Genomic DNA, 19,866 nt, shown 5'->3' on the forward strand with positions numbered 1-19,866 from the left:
TCTATTTTATTTGTCTACTTATCTAGGTATTTATTCTTGTGTTTGTCTAATCTGTTTGTGTATGTACCAGTGTATGTATGTATGTATGTATGTTGGTAGAAAGGTATGAGGGTAGATTAGTAGGTAGTTAGGGAGTGAGAAGGAAGGAAAGAAGGAAGGAAGGAAGGAAGGAAGGTAGGAAGGTAGATAGCAGTGTACGTACATGTATCTACTTATCTATCTGTTTAGCTATCTTCTTACCTAGCTACCAATCTGGCTGTCTATCTATCTATCCATCCCTCTTTACCTCTTCCAATCTGTCTATCTATCTATCTATATATCAATCTCTAATTCACTTACCTACCGACAAACCTAGCTCCTTACCAACCATTTACTCTACATATCTTTGCTCTCTTTCTCTACCACAATACCATCTTTGTCTCTTCAAGCATGCACACACCCGGATATGCAAAGTCCACCCGTTGCCGAGAGGTCTGTTCTGCTTTGGTGCTTCCGTGAGGTGAATGGGTACTAACGATGCTAAGTGAAGATCTGGGACGCGGGGGCACTCCTCTGACGACCCCCCCTCCTCCCCCCCCCTCTCTCTCTCTCTCTCTCTCTCTCTGCCGGATGAATAGCCTATTATACCACCTCGAACCAGTTAAAATTAGATCAAACTGAACGAGAGAAAGCGTCAAGTGAATAAGGGGAAGAGAAAGCAGTTAGAAAATAATAATAATAATATAAATAATAATGGAAGTAGTAGTAGTAGTAGTCAGATTCTGGTAACCGTGAAAGGAAACGAAGATATCTTGTAGGTGAAAATTGTGTACGTATAGAGGTTACGAGGCTGAGAGAGAGAGAGAGAGAGAGAGAGGAGAGAGAGAGAGAGAGACCACCACCACCACCACAGCACACGCCCCGAGACCACCAACCATCATACAAGCAACAACGATCCGCCAAAGAAAGCAGGCCGAGCGAGCAACATCTTCCAGAGTACCAGTTGCAGATGACACAATGACTCCCCGTCCCCGGCGACCCCGACTGCAGGATGAGTGGGGCGGTGGGTCGGCGGGGCACTGGGAAGCACCTCAGCCAATCACAGGAGCCTCATACATAACCTGAGCACCAGTCCTGAAGGCATAACAAGCTCGCCCTTCTTATCTTTCTTCTGCATTAATTCTGTCTTACTATTTACCAAACACCTCATGCATGACTCTAGTACTTGAACGCATACTAATAAACTCGTCCTTCTCATCAGCATACTTTCGGTTAACAGCATCCTCCGGTTTAATTAAAGACGAGGCGATTTATATCTCGTACGTTTTGACGTGTTTTGAATGAAACTGCTATCCGTTTTAAGCGCATATCGCTAGTATTTTTTTCTTCTTGTTGTTGTTACCCCCGCACTGCAATATTTGTCTTTCTATTTACCTAACATGATGATAAACGGATATTACTCGTTTTCTGTCTTTGTGACTTAAAGATCGGGAGAGGAGAGATGTGAAGGAGGCAGTACATAGTGAACGAGAAACCACAACGGCAAAATTCCAGCATTACACCCACCGACCGCCGACCACCACTGGCCATAACCAATTAACGGCGCAGCGCATAGCCTATCACGTATTTATCGTAAACAATTAAATCTAACTAAAGTACATCTAACGTAAGCTAACCTGACCTGACCTAACTGAACTATACTTAACGTAGTATTATTTGCTGACCTGACGAAACTAAACTAAACCTAACCTAGTCTAAACTGTTCCTTGTTCCTCTTCTTTCCGTCTTTGATTAGGGAAGCGGAGAGCATTGGAGGAGGGACGCGAGAGGAATGACAACGCGCCCTAACCATGCATAACAAATCTTTCCCAGTTGTTTACTACGTGCCTCTAGTGTTCCTATTAACCCAATATAATATTCTACTAACCTTATTTTTATCTCCGTGTTCGTATAATATAAAAGGGGAGGCGGAACGGGTGAAATATACCTAGATAGTGGTCTGTATGCATAACAAATCCCTCCCAGCTGCTTAATACGTGCCTGCAGTCTTCCTCTTAACCCAATAAAATATTCCACTAACCTTATTTTTATGTGTGTGTCTCTAAATAGAGGAAAAGAGAGGCGGAACGGACGATATATTAAGAGATGTATTCCTCCTTCCTCCTCCCGCCCGACACTCACAATGTAAACAATGTAAACACGTGACGGCGGCGATGCGTCCTGAGTCTCGATGTTATTTTCTTTATATTTATTGTTCGCATAGCCATTGAAGCGCTGCATGTGATATTTGTATTTTGTTCATGTTACTCTAAGTGGATTAATAACATATATAGGATGGTATAATTAACTGCAAGATGAATAAACACGAAATATATGAATCAGTGACATTGCCTGAGGTCTCGAGATATTGGTTACGAAGTGTGGTCAGGCTCGTTATTTTGGCAGATCTTTTGGGGGGCTAGAGAGCATCAGAGGTTCATAAAAAGGGAGGGGGAAGGGGGGCGAGCTAAGCGAACATGCGCAGATGGAGTTTTTTTTTATTTATGTAGAAGATTGTATCAAGACGCCTCTCTACCCGAAATTGATCTCTCTTTTGGCTTCTCTTTCCTTTTGTCTAATATGGATGCGGTGAGTAGCGGGCTTTTTTTTTACTACACTTATTTTGTTGCGCTTGAGCCTCTCCTTTGTTGTAAAAAATAATAAATAAGCACTTTTAGGGGCATTTTGAGGCCGCTATAGAAATCATACCCCCTTGCCCCCCAGAAATTACGGCCAAGGTGGTTGACAATAAATCTTCATGAGCAAGGAGTACGAATAGATATGAATGAACACGTCTAATTACAACAGATTCTACAATAAGTTAAGCAAAATACAGCAAAAGAACTAGAATATAACCGGGAAATGTATAACAGATACCCGAGTCACAACATTCCTTTCTCCCTTTTCATTATTCATATTTCTATTTATTTTTATCATTGTAGTCAGTTGAACCTTATGGAAAGAAAATCCCAGAACTCAAGCATTTTCTCAAGTATATAACAAAAGAAAAGTGGGTGACGACCTGACCCCACCCACCCCTTACCTTTCCTCGTCCCGCCTCACCTGTCGACAACATCCGGCTACCAATCATGTCATAACACCCATAATACTCGTAATAGCACTCCGTCCCGCTCTTCCTGCCCCCAAACACCCGCTTCTCGGCCTATTATGTGCTATTAAGGAGGATGAAGGGGCGTGGGTATGTGTTTGTGGGTTAGAATCGTTTTGAGGTTAGCATATGAGTTGTGTTCTTTAATACGTGTGACCTGACCTGCGCTGGGTTAGTGGGTCAGTTTGTGTTGTTGTGTTTGTGTGGATGACCTTCATTGCCTGTTTGTGCGTGTGTGTGTGTGTGTGTAACTACGTAAACCTATCAGTCTTTCTCCTCCCTCCCCTCCCCCCTCTCTCTCTCTCTCTCTCTCTCTCTCTCTCTCGTGGTAGGAGCATTGGAAAGCAAGCGATAATTGTCGTGAGAATGCTTTCGTTGCACCTGAGGGAAGGAGAGAAGGAGGGAGGGAAGGAGAGAAGGAGGGAGGGAGGGAGGAGGGAAGAGCTATGCCCGAAGTTACAGGTGGCCCACTTATGGTTATTTATCTATTTTTAATTTTGGAGCAAAAACAACAACACCTCCTCCTCCTCCTCCTCCTCCTACAACTACTACTACTATTACTACTACTACATCAGCAATAGTAATAATAATAAGAATAAGAATAATAATAACAATAATAACAACAATTGCTTAACGTCCCCAGTCTCAAAAACCGTACCTTGCGCGAGACGATTTTCTTTTATGTACCCTGCGGTGTCGGCAGTGATGGTGGTCGCGTCTCGGATTCCGTTTGTCGCGTCACGTTCCGCCCGTTTTGATGAGACCCATTCGTTTCGCATTCCTGTCTTGGTCACGCGAGCGTCGGCAACAGTTCCGCCTCACTTAATTTTCCCCATTCATTCTTCTATCTTATCTCTATCTCTCCTTTTCTTAATTTCCGTTTATTCTTATCTCCATCTTTCTTCGAGTTTTCCTTAACGGTCATTCACTCAATCATTTTCTCTCGACTTCTCCCCATTTATTCCAATGTCTGATTAGCTCCCCTTTTCTTCATTTCCTTATATTCTTAGGTCATTCTTCCTTCAGGTCTTACGATTATTCTCTCTCCCATTTTCTCTTCCCTCCCTTCACATGAGTTCCCATTCTTCTAATTCCCTTTTTCTTTTCATTTCATCTTTTCCTATTTATTTTTCTGCTCTTACTCTTTACTTTTTCTTACTAGCCAGACATTCCTCGCTCTTTATGATCATCAATTCCTCTTCTTATCGGTTAATTTCTCTTCCCTTTGTTCCATTTCTGATTTACCTTCTTTCTTTCTTCATTACTTCATTTGAACGCTCCATCTCTTTCTTCTCTTTCATCCACTGTCGCGTTTTCTCCACCTCGGCATTCCATTCCTCACCTCTCGCCCCTTTCTATTCCTTATCCTTCTTTTCCGCTGCCCCCGTAACCCACATCCTTGCCCACTCAGTCCCCCTTTCTCTAAACCCTCTTGCTATGCCCCCCTTCACTTCTTCCCCCTCCCCAATTACTCAGTCACCTGCAGGCCCCCATCCCCCCCCTCGCCCCCCTTTCTATTCCCCTTCACGGCTGCCCCATAAATACCTGTTGGATGGGTTGCTTTCTCTCTTTAGCCGAGCATTGACACCCCAGGATTTATGAGAGCCTGTTTATTGATATCAGATTACTATTAACTCTCTCTGGGGTTAATGACGTCTACTTATCTTTTTTTTTTCTCTAGTATCTCCGACTCTTTCTAGTGTTAATATTCATCCCTCGGTTGTGTCTTGTTTGTGTCATCTAATCATCAATGACACTCTCTGGGTTATGTTATGCCTAATCATGTTCGTTAATTTTCTATCTTATTCCATGTCTGTTTGTCTACTCATTATTATTTTCTTTCTATCGCATTCCTATTTTTACTTTTTTTTTTTTCTGTGTGTGTGTCTATCTCGTCTCTGCGTCTCTGTTTATGCTCTGGTATGTTTATTGATATCAGATTACTATTACTCATCATTATTTTCTTTCTATCAAATTCATCTGTTTTTTTTTCATCTCTTGCTAGATCTTGTTTATGTTATCTAATTACGTTAACCTAACCTAACTTACTCATTCTCATTTTCTTTGTATTTCTTATTCCTCATTTGTTTGTGTTTCCGTTAGATCTTGTTTGATTGGCTAGTATGGTTTTTATACTCTGTTGATGTCTGTTCGTGTTCTTGTGAGTGCGTGCGAGTGTGACAGTTGTTTACGTACGCGGATGTTTCATATTATCGAAGACTGTCATAAATGTTTCGTTGCGTTGCTTCATTCTTTGCAATTAGATAAAAATAAATAAATGTATGAATGAATAGGAGTAAAATGAACTGTTGAGGAGATAAAACGAGAAAATTGGACTGTACAAAATGGGACAAAAAGCAGAACTGGAAAAAAACGGGAAGAAAAGATAGGTATAAAAAACGAAAAAGTGGTAGGAACGACTGGATAAATTTGGAGAATGGACAAAACGAAGGAAATTGAGTGAAAGATGAGAGGAAAAAAAAGTGTAAAAGCAAAGATAGAAAAGCAATAGGTATGGTAGACGAAAGAGAGGAAGCCACAGATAAAGCTGAGATAAGGAAGACAAAGAAATGTCAACAAAAGAAAGCATGAGAGAGAGAGAGAGAGAGAGAGAGAGAGAGAGAGAGAGAGAGAGAGAGAGAGAGAGAGAGAGAGAGAGAGAGAGAGAGAGAGAGAGAGAGAGAGAGAGAGAGAGAGAGAGAGAGAGAGAAGATGGAAGACGCAATAAATATGAAAAAAAGGTCAAAGAGGAAGAAAAACAAAGATAAAGCGAAAAGAAAGATCGAAAGTCAGTCACCAAACAAAGAAAGTATAGCAGGAAGGAGAGGACGCGGTGAGGACGGAGGCGAAACGGACAAAGGAAGAGAAAGAGGACCCTCCCACCCTTCCTTGCGGCGGCGACCAGCTAAAATAACAATAAGTCAGGCAGGAGAAAACGAGGCACGGTGTCAACGGGGACGGAAGGCAGCGGGCGACGCGGCTGGCTGACTTTCTCTCGCAGTATCGGGGTCTCTCGCTGCCTGTGCCTGACGCCGCCGCGAGAGTCAACTTGACCCACATCGCGCGGCTCACTCGCTCCTCATTAGAAAGTGAGGATGCGGCGGCGGGAGGGTCAGTGGCACAGGCAGGAGCTCGGTAACCCTGCGCACGTGAGAAGGCAAGTGGAGGAGGAAGGGAGGGGAGGGAAGGGCACAGCGGTGTTTGAAAGGAGAGGGTAAAGACGAAGGAGGAATAGAAAGGGTAGAGGGTGTTTGGTCAGCTGCAAATGCAATGGGAGTAGAGTTAAAGGACGGAGCTACTTTTATTCTCAAGATATGAATAAAATTGTTTCCCGGTACGTGAATGCGTAAACAGCTAACCTGTTATTTATGTGTTGTGTGTGTATTTAAAACTTATGATCCAGAATGTTTCCATTTGTTATGAAGACCACCTCCACCACCGCCTCACAAAGGAATCAAGACGAGTGAAGGGGAGGCGCGAGGCGAGGCTGCAGGGCCAAGATGGGTAATAGTTACTGGGGAGCAAAACAAAGGGATTCCCTGTTCTGATGGCGGCCCCGCCCGACCTCCCGTGATAATCACAGTGTGGGAATGAGATACGACTCCCACGACCTGACCCCAAAGGATTCCGAGCACTGAGGGGGCAATGGGGGCGGTGTTGAGGTAGAAAACTGGTCGCGAAACTTCAAAGAATCTTGAAGTAACTCGCTCCTGAGGGTGTGAGAGACAAGAGGCATGGAGAGAGAAGGTGAGGAAGGAGGGCGTGGCCCCGGGACTCACCTGTTGACGCGCGCCAGGAAGCCGTAGATGTCAGCGTACTTGGCCTGGTGGTTGAGGTCCTCGCAGAACATGTACCAGAGGCACTCCATCACGTGGTCCTTCATCAGGTACTCGCGCATCATGTTGAGCAGCGTGTTCAGGATCTCGCCGATGAACTCGATGGACACCTTGTTAACCTGTGGCTCCCAGTCGTCAGTGGCGGCCGTCAGCACCTCTTTCCTGTCGGTGTCCTTGTGCGAGTCGGAGGACCAGAAGGTGGAGTCTAGGAACTCGGCGGCGGGGTCACCGGACAGCTTGCGGCCCTGCAGGTTGTACTCGGCGATGGCGTTCAATTCTTTGAACATGAAATTGCCAAAGGTGGCGTAGTTGGTGTAGATGAGGGCCTGGGTGGCGAGGGGCACCAGGATGGAGCGGCGGGAGCGGACGTGGGCGGCGAGGTCCTCGTTGCTCATCAGGTGGGTGGTGTAGTCTCCCAGCCACTGCATGGTGTTCCGCATGTACTGCTCAGAGGCGCGGTTCGCCAGTGCTTCAAAAAGACCCCTTTCCTCGATGTCAGAGGCGATGTCCTGGGTGAAGTTGTACAGGTGTTCGATGAGGCTGTTGGGCGCCACCTGGGACTGTGGCTGCACCACCACCACGGCGGGCTGGGCGGCCGACAGCTCGTTCCTCATGTAGCGGGCCTCGGGGACCTCCACGCGACGCATATAATTGGTGTGGGCCTCGTTCACCTGCGGCGGCTGGATCCTGACGCCCATCACGCCGTCGATCATCTGTGGCACCTGGTATTGGCGGGCCTCGGGGGCGGCGGGGGTGGCGCGGGGCTCCTGGGCCTCGGGGGCGGCGGGGGCGGCGCGGGGCTCCTGGGCCTCGGCGGCTTCGTGACTACCATGCTGGAAGTCGATCTCGGCGATGTGCTGGACGACGCGGCCGGCCTTGTTGGCGGGTGCCTTGGCCTCCTTCAGGCGCAGGGGCTCGTGCACCTCGCCCTCCACAATTTCCACCTCGATTTTCTCACTGGTCTTGATGTCGTGGATATTCTCGTCTTCCCTGACGCCGGTCACCAGTACCCAACAGCCGATGCCCACCACCAGGCACAGGACGACCGTCACCACCGCCACCAGCACCGTCACCGCCCGGAAGCCCTGCATGCGGTAAGACAGCTCTTTGTACGCGCTCGTCTCCATGGTGTGTATTTGTATGTGTGCGGCGCGGCTTCTCTTGGCGGCGGCGTGGGCAGGTGTTGGGGGTCGCAGCACGGTGAGATGACGCGACACACTGAGCGCAGCGCGGTGCCGCGCCTGGTTATATACAGAGTCCCAGTAACACCTCGGCAGGCCGCGCCCCCTTCACCGCGGCTCTCCCTGGCCCTCCCCGCGGCCCGCCGCCCTCTCCGGGTGTTGCCGAGGCCGCCACCCTCCTGGCCCTCGCCGGTTACGAGAAGTCTCGGTCGTTACCCCCACGTTTGGACGATAAGTAAAAAAACGAACAGTCCTTCCCGGCCCCGGCGGGCAGCCGCGAGGAGGGAAAGCCGCCTGGGGAGCCGCGTCGCCTTTGTGTGTCTCGCAGGTGTGCGTCAACAGGGTCAAGGCCGGAAATGAGAGTCGTGAGCAGAACCACCGACCACCGGACCGCTGAACACATGCTGAGGGTCACGCGGGGGCAGGCAAGATGCGAGGCCGGTGCTTCTTAACCTTGGCTGCCGCACAGGCCTCCCGCCCACCAGGAGGCTGGCGTGTACGACTCTCCTGACACGAGGCGAAGACGGCATTACGGACCATGCAACCTACTGACGCTGCCACAGAGGAATGACCCGCGCTGTGAGACTAAACCCGGGCTAAACCTAGAATCAGCTCAAGTAAAACTTCGGTTAAACCAAAACTGTGCTGAACTTAGTACTTAAAAGCAGGCGAGAATACCATTGATTTTTGTGGGGACGCTTCTCCGAAACACAAGGAGCAATAAAGAGAGAAAAACACCCTTTGGAACGCCACGCGGGGCACTTTCCTTGTTTTTGCCCTTCGTTGGGGGTGACGAGGCCGCGGAGCAAGTCTTCTTCACCTCACGACCGTGCTCTATGCCCCTCCTCTATCTCCAAAGACTCCTCCTCCTCCTTCGCCTTCTCCTCCGCCCCTTGCGTGTAGCGCCCATTATAATAAACGGGTTTTGGCGCTCTCTCTCCGCCCTTCCTGCTCTCCCTGCCTTCCCTGCCCTCCCCTTCGTGCCCTGACGCCCAGGATCCAGGCCAACGCTGAGGGAACGCCGCTCCTGACGCTGTGCCTGCAGAACACTCGCCAAGCTAACCTGTTACGCTATTAACTTTTCCATCACCGAAGCCAAACTGTCACGCTACAAAATCAATCTTTTCTTCTACCTTCCAAGCTAATCTATCCATCTATTCTGTCACGATATTTTTGTTTTAGCCTCCTCGTCACCCAAGCTAATCTATCACGCCCTTAGCTTTTCCACCACCGAGGCAAAACTGTCACACTGCAAATATTTTAGTTCCCTTGTCTTTCAAGCTAATCTGTTCGTTCTTTCTATCACGCTATATATAACTCGACCTTTTTGTCATCGAAGCTAATTTATCACGCTTTTGGCTTTTCCATTATCAAAGCTAAACTGTTCCACCAGAAATGTTTTAGCTCCTCTGCCTCCCAAGCCAAACTGTTCTTATTTTCTTTCACGCTTTTTATATTTCTTAGTCTTTTCGTCACCCAAGCTAATTTATCACGTTTTAATCTTTCCCGCCTTAAAAGCTAATTTGTTAATGCATTTTGTAACATTATATGCCTCATAGAGCTTTGACGATACCCAAGCTAAGGTGTTTACGGAATTTATCTTTTATCTTTTCCTGTAATTTCCTCTACGTAACATTATATATTTTTATACCTCTTAGCTTTCACGTGTTCATGCAATACATATTTTAGCTTTTCCTGTAACTCGCTCTCTGTAACATTTTATACCTCTTAGCTTTCACGTGTTCATGCAATAGTAACATTATATGCCTCTTAGCCTTCACGATGTCCAAGCTAAAGTGTTCATGTTATATATCGTTTAGCTTTTCCTGTAACTCGCTCTCTGTAACATTTTATACCTCTTAGCTTTCACGTGTTCATGCAATACATATTTTAGCTTTTCCTGTAACTCGCTCTCTGTAACATTATATGCCTCTTAGCCTTCACGATGTCCAAGCTAAAGTGTTCATGTTATTTATCGTTTAGCTTTTCCTGTAACTAACACTTTGTAACACTATATTCCTTTTAGCTTTCACGATGTATAAGATAAGGCGTTCCATATGCAATATTCTTTTAGCTTTTCCTGTAGATATCTTAAATTAATGAACAAAAGCTATTATTATCATTGTTCTCTCTCTCTCTCTCTCTCTCTCTCTCTCGATCTATCCATCTATCTATCTATCTATCTATCTATCTATGCCGGCCTTTTGCAGACTCCTTACGTTCTTATGTTCTTATGTTCTTATATCTGTAACAAGGTGATCTATTTATGGTGCCTGTTACTCTTAGCTGTCCCGTTACTCTCCTTATTTATTCCTGCCCCTTGTAACACGATCCCTCCCTTCGCTCCCCGTTAGCCAAGCAGACGAGACAATGGCGCGAGGTATAGTACGGTACAGTTACTAGTTATGAATTCCCGGCGTATAGGTGAGCCCCGAATGTGCGTTATTTCCTGCACTTTTTTCTTTCCCCGCTTTGTTTGTCTCCTTCCGTCTCCTTCTCTTGGTCTCTCTCTCTCTTTCCCTCTCTCCTTCTCTTAATTTCCCTGACCTTACCAGAGCGTTCTTCATCTTCATCGCCTTCATTCCTTAGTCTTTCTCCTCACACATTCTCTCTCTCTCTCTCTCTCTCTCTCTCTCTCTCTCTCTCTCTCTCTCTCTCTCTCTCTCTCTCTCTCTCTCTCTCTCTCTCTCTCTCTCTCTCTCTCTCTCTCTCTCTCTCTCTCTCTCTCTCTCTCTCTCTCTCTCTCTCTCTCTCTCGTTCCCCTTCCATTTCCTCCTTTACCTCCTCTTTCCTCCTTTTCCTCTCTTTCGTTGTCTTTCTCCACTTCTTTCTCTTCTTCCTTTTACTATGTCTCATTCTAACCCCCCCCCCCCTGCCTTCTTTCTTTTCTTTTCTTTTCTTCTTTCTTTTCCTTCACTGTCTTTCTCATCTCCTTTATTACTTTTCATTCCCTCTCCACCATTTTATTTTCCTCTTCTCCTTTCCTTCGTTCTTTTTGTCTACTGTTTTTTTCCTCTTCCTAACCACCCAATTCACCTCCACCGTCGTTTTTTTTTCCTCTCCACTTCCTCTCTTCTCTCTCTTATCACAGTCATTCCACCTCCCTCACCTCATACATTCACTCCACATACTTTCCTCTACCTCCTCCACCTCCCAGTTCACTTCCACTTCCTCTCCTTTCTTTCCTTTCCTTCGGTTTTTCTCTCCACTTCCTCTCTTCTTTCTCTTTTATCACAGTCATTCCACCTCCCTCACCTCTTTACCTCCTCCTCCACACACATTCACTCCACATACTTCCCTCCACCTCTACTCCTCCTCCTCACCTTTACTCCACCTTCAAACCTTTCCTCATCTTTTTCCACTTTCGTACTCACGGGAAATGTAACTCAGACGCAAAAATACATAGAAATTAGAGAATAGAGAAGACAAAGAAGAGAGAGAATCTATGTAAAGAGGAAAAAGACACAGAAGAAAACGTTGAAATTAAAGAAAGGCGAAGACAAGGAAGAGAAAGAAAGTGTAAAGACAAAACAGGGAAAAGAAACACAAATTAGAGAATGGATAAACAGAAAGAGAAAAGGTTGTTGGTGGAGAAAAGCAAGTAGGAGGAGGAGGAAGAGGAGAGAAGAGGAGGAGGAGGAAAGGAAAAGACAGAGGAGTAAATGAACACGGGAGAGGAGAGGAAGAGTGACCTAGAAGAGAAAAGGGAACAGAGAAGAGGGGAAGAGAAGAGAAGAGAAGAGAAAAGACAAGACATGAAAACAACAAAAAAGGAAGGGAAGAAAGAGGAAGAGGAGGAGAAGAAGAGAGAGAGAGAGAGAGAGAGAGAGAGAGAGAGAGAGAGAGAGAGAGAGAGAGAGAGAGAGAGAGAGAGAGAGAGAGAGAGAGAGAGAGAGAGAGAGAGAGAGAGAGAGAGAGAGAGAGAGAGAGAGAGAGAGAGAGAGAGAATAACACACACCCCACGGTACAATCCACTTATGATTCCCTTTGCTGTGTGTTTCTTTGACCTGTATATGTGTGTTAAGGGAGGGGGGGAGGGGGGGAGGGGGGAGGGGAGGGGGAGGGGCAGAGGGAGTAGCTGACTGGCTGACTGAGTGGCTTACTGAGTGGATGCGCGGATGACTGGCTGACATAGATGGCATAATAGATAGATAGATAGATAGATAGATGGATAGATAAATAGATAGATATATACAGAGAGAGAGAGAGAGAGAGAGAGAGAGAGAGATCTTAATTATTATTGAACGCATTATATTATTCTTATCAGGGTTTTCTCTCTCTCTCTCTCTCTCTCTCTCTCTCTCTCTCTCTCTCGATTAGTCCTATTTTTCAAACTAAATTTTCCTCTCGTCTCATTTCCTTTTCCTCCTCCTCCTCCTCCTCCTCCTCCTCCTGGACCTCGTCCTTCCTCACTAGTACTACAACCTTCACCTCCACCACCATTATTACTTCCCCCTCCTCCTCCTCCTCCTCCTCCTCCTCCTCCTCCTCCTCTTTCACCTCTCCCGTAAACCAGATGTCAACTTTCTCTATTTCCTCCAGCAGTGTCTTGACCCCTTCAATTTCTCTTTCGCCCCTTCGTCACTCCCCATCAACCCCTCCATTCTTCCCTCCACCTCCCCTTCCCTCCCCTTTCATCCCCTTCCATCCCCTTCCCTCCCCCTTCCATCCCCTTCCCTCCCCCTCCCTCCCCTTCCCATCCCCTTCCATCCCCTTCCATCCCTTTACCTTTCCCTCCCTTCCCTCATTCACTTAATACTCACTTTTTTTCACTTATTCAATCTCTCGTACGATTTTTCTTTCCTTCGTGATTTTTTTTTCTGCTTTCTCTTTCATGTTTTCTTCTTCAATATTTTCCTTCCCTTTCCCTCTCTGTTTCTCTTCCTTTGTCTCCTTTTGTCTTTGTTCTCCTTCTCCTTCTCCTCCTCTCCTCCTCCTCCTAATCCTCCTTTTTCTACCGCTCCTCCTGTTCTTCCTCCGCCTCCTCCTCCTTCTCTTCTTTTTTTATTGTTCCCTCTTCTCCATTATCTTCCCTTAGGTACTCTCTCTTCATCAGCATCCTCCATCTACTCTGATCTTCTTTTCTACCTGTTCCGCCCCTCCTCCTTCTCCTCCTCCTCTCCACTTTCTACCCCTATCCACTCTCTCTAAACCAGTCTCCTTCATTTATTCCAATCGCCCTCTCTTCTTCCTCCTCCTCCTTTGTCTCGTATTTTACCCTCTCCTCCACTTTCTCTTCTATCTTCTCCCTCTCATCCTCTTCTTCCTGTTCTCTTTTCTCTTATTCTTCTTTACTTTCTACGTTAGCAATTTCCTCTTTACTGATGTCTTTCACTTCCTCTTACCTATTTCTCTTTTATCTATTCTTCCTTCTTCTTCTTTTCCTTCTCTCCCTGTTTTTATTTTTATTTCTCGTCTCCACTTCCTACTTTATCCACTCTCTTTACTTGCATCTTCCACTAACTCTTATTTGATTCTCTTTTATTTATTTTTCCTTCTCCTTCTCCTTCTTCTCCATCCTTCCTTCTTCTTCCTCGTCTTTTCCTTCTTCTCCTTTCCTTTCTACTTTGATATCATCCCTCATCTTTACGTTCTTCTTCATCTTCTCTTTCCATTGGCGTCTTCAACTAACTCTTATCTATTTCCTCCTTCTCCTATTCTCTCTTCCTCTATTCTTTCTCTTTTCATTCCTCGTCTCCACTTCCTACAATGATCCACTTTCTCTTTACTGACATCATCCCACAACTCTTTACCTGTTTCTCTTCTAACTATTCATCCTTCTTTATCTCCTCCTGCCCCTTATCCTCCTCCTCCTCGTCCTCCTTTCCTCCACCCCGGGGCTTCATCTCCCTCACGTCTCCTCCACACGTGCCTGGGGGCCTGTAAACAGCAACTTTCCACCTCCTTTGAGAAAGCCGGTGAAAGCGACGGCCGGATTAATAAGGGGGAGCTGCGGAGGAGGGGAGGGGGAGGGGGGGTAGGGAGGGAGGGGGGCTGAGTATTGGGGGGCGGTTGTGGTTGTTGTTGTTGGTGGTGTTGCTGGTGGTGTTGGTTTGAGGTGGTGGTGGTGTCGTTTAGGGGTGACGTATGGGTGTTGGTGGTGAGGGTGGTGGTGGTGTTAGTGGTGGTGGTGGTGGTGTGGGGTATTACAGTCTTAAGTATAACTGTAGGAATAAAACAAGGGGTATAGAGGGAGGTAATGTGGTAGTGGTGTTATAATGGTAGTGTGGTTGTGGTGGTGGTGATAGTGGTGGTGATGATGGTGAGGGAGGAAGTGTGTTTGGTGATATCATTATTTTTTCTCATTGCTGTCGACTATTATTAAACTATTATTTTTGGATGTGTCTTGTCACGATCATTTCCGGCACGGTATATTGTCACTGCGAAGTCATAGCACGATTGCACTTCACCACGCACGATGTTTTATTTCATTGGATTTTTTATCACTTCAGACGAGTTTTCTTTCAGAGCAGGGATGAGGGTTGGGTAGGTAAAGGGGGGGGGGGGGGCATTACTTATTGAAAAAAAGAAATTCGATCATTGTAACGGGGCTTCGGGGTCACTATCAGAATGGGTCACCGTCACTATCAGCGTATTACTTCTACTATTACTACTACTACCACTACTACTACTACCACTACTGCTACTACTACTTCTACTACTACTACTACTACTACTACTTCTACTACCACTACTACTACTACTACTACTACTACTTCTACTACTACAATTAACATGAATGCGGTAGGTGATGCAGAAAGTGTGGAGAAAATGAAGCCGTGTCATTATCGGCGGCTTTCATTGCCGGTGTCAAGGTGTGGAGGAGAAAAAGAGGGTGAGGCGCCGTTCACCTGGGCGGCTCACGGTCATGATCAAGGTGAGCCGAGGGTGAGGTGAACGTGAGGGTCGAAAGCACGGTGGTTGCTGAGAGTGACTGAAGGTGATCGTTTAAGGTGACTGAAGGTGACGGACGAAAGTGACGCAAGGTGACTGTTAAGGAGAATGAAGGTGGTTGGTTACGGTGAAGGTGACTGCTGAAGGTGAAGGTGACACGTTTAGGATCACTGACTGACTAATGATTGCCAACGTGAGTGATTGAAGTGATTGTGGTTGTTGTTATTGTAGTTGTTGTTGGTGGTGGTGTTGGTTTGAGGTGGTGGTGGTGTCACTTAGTGGTGATGTATAGGTGTTGGTGGTGAGGGTGGTGGTGGTGTTAGTGGTGGTGGTGGTGGCGTGGGTATTACAGTCTAAAGTATAACTATCTAGGAATAAAACAAGGACATAACATAAAAAAAAGCATGTGGAATATGACGGAAAATACAATGTAATTAAGACTGATTACAATGACTTTTACAGCCGACATACTGGGATACTTAATTAACACACACCTGCTTTACTAATTTTCACACAGGTAAACACACTGTATTCATTTAACTCACTGGAGCAAAAAACTACACATATGAAAACAAACACCAACACAAGACATTTGAACATAATTACCCTGGCTATGGATGTCTGATTGGGGTCGAACAGAAGAATGTAAAAGAGAAGATGCAACACTCACTTCCAGGTACAATTAGAAAGGGACGAGATGATTAAATGAGGTTGAATAGATGACTTTAATAATGCCATGATGAACAAACACCGTCACATTATGATTTAACTGAAAATAGACTAAACGAGATGGACTAGATTACTACACGCATGAAACTCAACACTAACAATGAATAAGTCAGCGGGTCGTCTGTATATGACTCAAAGAGGACGACTAGATGACTGCAAGAGTATCAGGATCAACACCAACAGTCACATATAATTAGACTGACTATAGAAACTACGTAAATGAGATCGAAAAGATGATTGAACAGCCATGAATTTCAATGCTAACAACAAACAGGTGATCAGGTCGTCTATAGATCTTTCAAAAGTTCGAACAAATGACTGTGTACGCATGAAGTTCTACACTAACATCAAATAGGAAACCAGGACGTCTATAGATGACTTAATGAGGTCGATTAACTGTCCGCAAGTGAACCAAAACCCAAACAAACAAGACGCAGGGAATCAGGTAGGCATTGTGTGGTTGGCTGGAGGAGGAGGCGTGGAGGGGGACGGGAGGGAGCCGCCTGTAGGGTCGTTAGTATCAAGTACAGCGCCTCGAGGAGTGAGAAAAGAGAAAACTAAACCTGTGACTGTATAAACGCTGCACGGAGGAATGAAAGCCGAGGAGAAACTGCCTCCGAGTGAGTGTCTCCGCGCGCACACACACACACACACACACACACTTGGCTGAATATGGACGTGTAAGAACTGAAGAGGAGAAGGAGGAGGAGGAGGAGGAGGTACGGGAGGAGGACGGGACGGCAAGTGAAGATGATAAAGAAGATGAAAGAGGAAGTGGAGACAAAGAAGAGGAAGAGGTAAAGAAGAGGAGTAGAAACACGGAAGAGGAGCACTCGAAGAGGAAAACGAGAAGGTATACTTGGAGGAGGAGGAGGAGGAGGAGGGGATAGAAGGGAGAGGCTGATGACGATGAAGAGAAAGGAAGAGGGAGGCAGGAGGGTGGGAAAGTACCTGTGGTGATTGATTTGCAGGTGTGTATCAGAAAGTGTTCGTGGGGTGGGGGGGGGGGGGAGGAAGAGCAGGGAGGTGTAATAACAAAGGGAATGAGGGGGAGATGGGAAGCAGTGGGGATTGGGAGGGGGGGTGAGAAGCTGGGGGGGGGGATGTGAGGAGAAAGGGGTGTTGTTGCCATACATACAAACAAACGCACATACAGACTCTCACCACCCTTGGATTGATAGATAGACAGAGGCAGATAGATAGATTGACCGATAGACAGAGACAGATACATGGGTTTATTGACTACACGTTACAATTCAACGATACATAAGACCATGAACAAAATGTTCTCTCTCCTCTATTCACTGGAGATGGGGTGAGATAGGCACCTGATTTGTGCTACATATACATATACACATTAGGGAGGAAAACAAAATAGAGAAGATAAACACCTCAGCACAATGCTCCCACGAGAAAAACAAAGGCGACAAAAGAACTTCAAAATCATAAGGAAGCTCGCTTGGAGATGTGTCTGATCCATCCCTCTTGAAAACGTTTAAGTCATAGGAAGGACGACTTAAAAAAAATGGAAACAAGGGAGGCTACCATTGAGTTTACCAGGGAGAGGGATGAAAGAATGAAGGTACCGGTTAACTCCTGCATAAGGGAGTTGGACAGCATTAACATAAGGTGCTAAAAAGGCAGTGAAGCATAAGAGAAAGGAGAGAAAATAATACCAAACAACACGGAGAGACATTAAAGAAAACAACACTATTATAAGAAAGAAAACGGTTATTGATTGTCTGTAGAAGAATGAGCGTCAAGGAAATCTGGAGTAATTGCGTTATGATTGGATACGACTCAGTTACCGTAGTTTACTCTCTCTCTCTCTCTCTCTCTCTCTCTCTCTCTCTCTCTCTCTCTCTCTCTCTCTCTCTCTCTCTCTCTCTCTCTCGACGATAATACGCTACATTTCTGACTTTCTAATGCGAGACTCAAAACACAGCCATAAAAAGAGAGAAAATTACGACTGACTGACTGACCGAGTGAGGGAGTGACTGGCCGACTGACTGACTGGTTAACTGGTTGACTGACTGACCGAGTGAGTGAGTGACTGGTTGACTGACTGACTGACTGACCGAGTGACTGGCTGACTGGTTGACTTACTGACTGAGTGACTGGCCGACTGGTTGACTGACTAACCGAGTGACTGGTTGACTGGTTGACTGACTGACCGAGTGACTGGTTGACTTACTGACTGGTTGACTGGTTGACAGGTTGACTGACTAACTGAGTGACTGACTGACCGAGTGACTGGCTGATTAACCAACTGATTAACTGAAAGAATGGCTGACTGATTGACCAACTTTTTTACTGACCGAGTGACTGATTGACTGACTTATTTGCTGACTGACCATGTGACTGACAGAGTAGCTGATTGACATAGTGACTATCTGAAAGACTAATTGACTGACTAGTTGAGTAATAAACTAACTTACTGACTGACCAACTGAACGACTGACTGACTGACAGAGTAACTGACTGACTGACTGACTGAGAAATAACAGGTATGACTGACTGGTTGACTGAGTTATTGGTTGACTGACCGTGTGACTACCTACTAATTTACTGACTGACTGACTAAACAAGTAACACTGACTGACTGACTGAATGAATGAGTGACTGATTTTGTGACTGACTGACGGACTGCCTGACTGACCAAGTAACAGAAATAACAGGCAGGAATGACTGAAGAAAAACCGAGGAATGTCTATACTCTATAGCATGACCAAGAAATGACGAAGAAATGATTAACTTTGTAGATGACTTACTGAATGGCTTATTGACCGAGTGACTGCGGAATAACAGGAATAACCGAGGAATGACTTTAAGCGCGTGACTGGTGACCTCCAAAGCCCAATTTTCATACCGTGCGGGTTGGTGACTTCAAACTCCTCACCTGGAGCTTGGAAATAAAATGCTCACCCACAACCACCACCATCATCACCATCACCATCACCACAATCACCACCCCCAGCACCTTATTTTCCTCTTCCTCTTCCTCTTCTTCATCTTGACGTAATCATTTGCTTCCTTCCTCCCTCAGTGTTTGGCCTCGTCTCGTTAGATCGTTTGGTAGGCGTTGGTTTGTTGCTGTAAATAACGTTAAGTAGAGTGTAACGAGAGGCCGGGCGGGGAAACGAGGTAGAAAAACGAGCGAGACACCTGTGCACACATAACATAACCAGGTAAAGAGAGAGAGAGAGAGAGAGAGAGAGAGAGAGAGAGAGAGAGAGAGAGAGAGAGAGAGAGAGAGAGAGAGAGAGAGAGAGAGAGATTGTTTACTTTCTACACCATGATCTGAAATTAAATGTTCTTCGATGCATCTTTGTCGGTCATGCAAATAAGCGAATCACCTCTCTCTCTCTCTCTCTCTCCACCGATCTCTCTCATTATCTCTTTTCTCACGTCTACTTTTGTCTCTCCTCCTCCTCCTCTTCCTCCCTCTACCTCCCTCCACCCCTTCTCTTTTTTTCTCTCCACCTAAGACAGGATCATTATAGTACTCATTTCCTCTTGTTTTTTTTTCTTTCTCTTTTTTTTCTTCTCTTTCTCTTCCCCTAATCTCACGGTCAACCCCCCCCCCCTCTCTCTCTCTCTCTCTCTCGCAAGAAACCTATAATCAACTCTCACATACTTTCTAAAACGGCTCCCGGGATTCGAACCTGGGTCCCATTTTACGAGCGGCGACTTTGCTAACCACTGCACCACCACTCCTTATTAGCACAGCAACAGGCAAACGAATCCATATCAAGGCAAACACACATGAACACACACACACACACACACACACACACATTGCTCACCCATATACGGCCGACTAAGGTAAAAAAAGAATGTTCCTGTTTCTTGTGTTACATCCCAGTCATGCTAATAATCCGCGCACTCATTCTTACCTGTGTGCTAATTGAGAAAGCCAGGTGCGGCGAGGTGAGGCTGAACACGGGAGGAGGAGGAGGAGGAGGAGGAGGGGGTTGAAGAAGGCAGCGGTGTTGTTGTGCTGTGTTTTTTATTGATGTGAAAAAATAATACAGTATGGTAAGAGAAGAGAGGAGAAAAAAGAAGAAAGAAGAAGAGGAGGAGGAGGAGGAGGAGGAGG

The sequence above is a fragment of the Eriocheir sinensis genome, chromosome 18 (assembly GCF_024679095.1).
Source record: "Eriocheir sinensis breed Jianghai 21 chromosome 18, ASM2467909v1, whole genome shotgun sequence".
Classification (NCBI taxonomy): Eukaryota; Metazoa; Arthropoda; class Malacostraca; order Decapoda; family Varunidae; genus Eriocheir; species Eriocheir sinensis.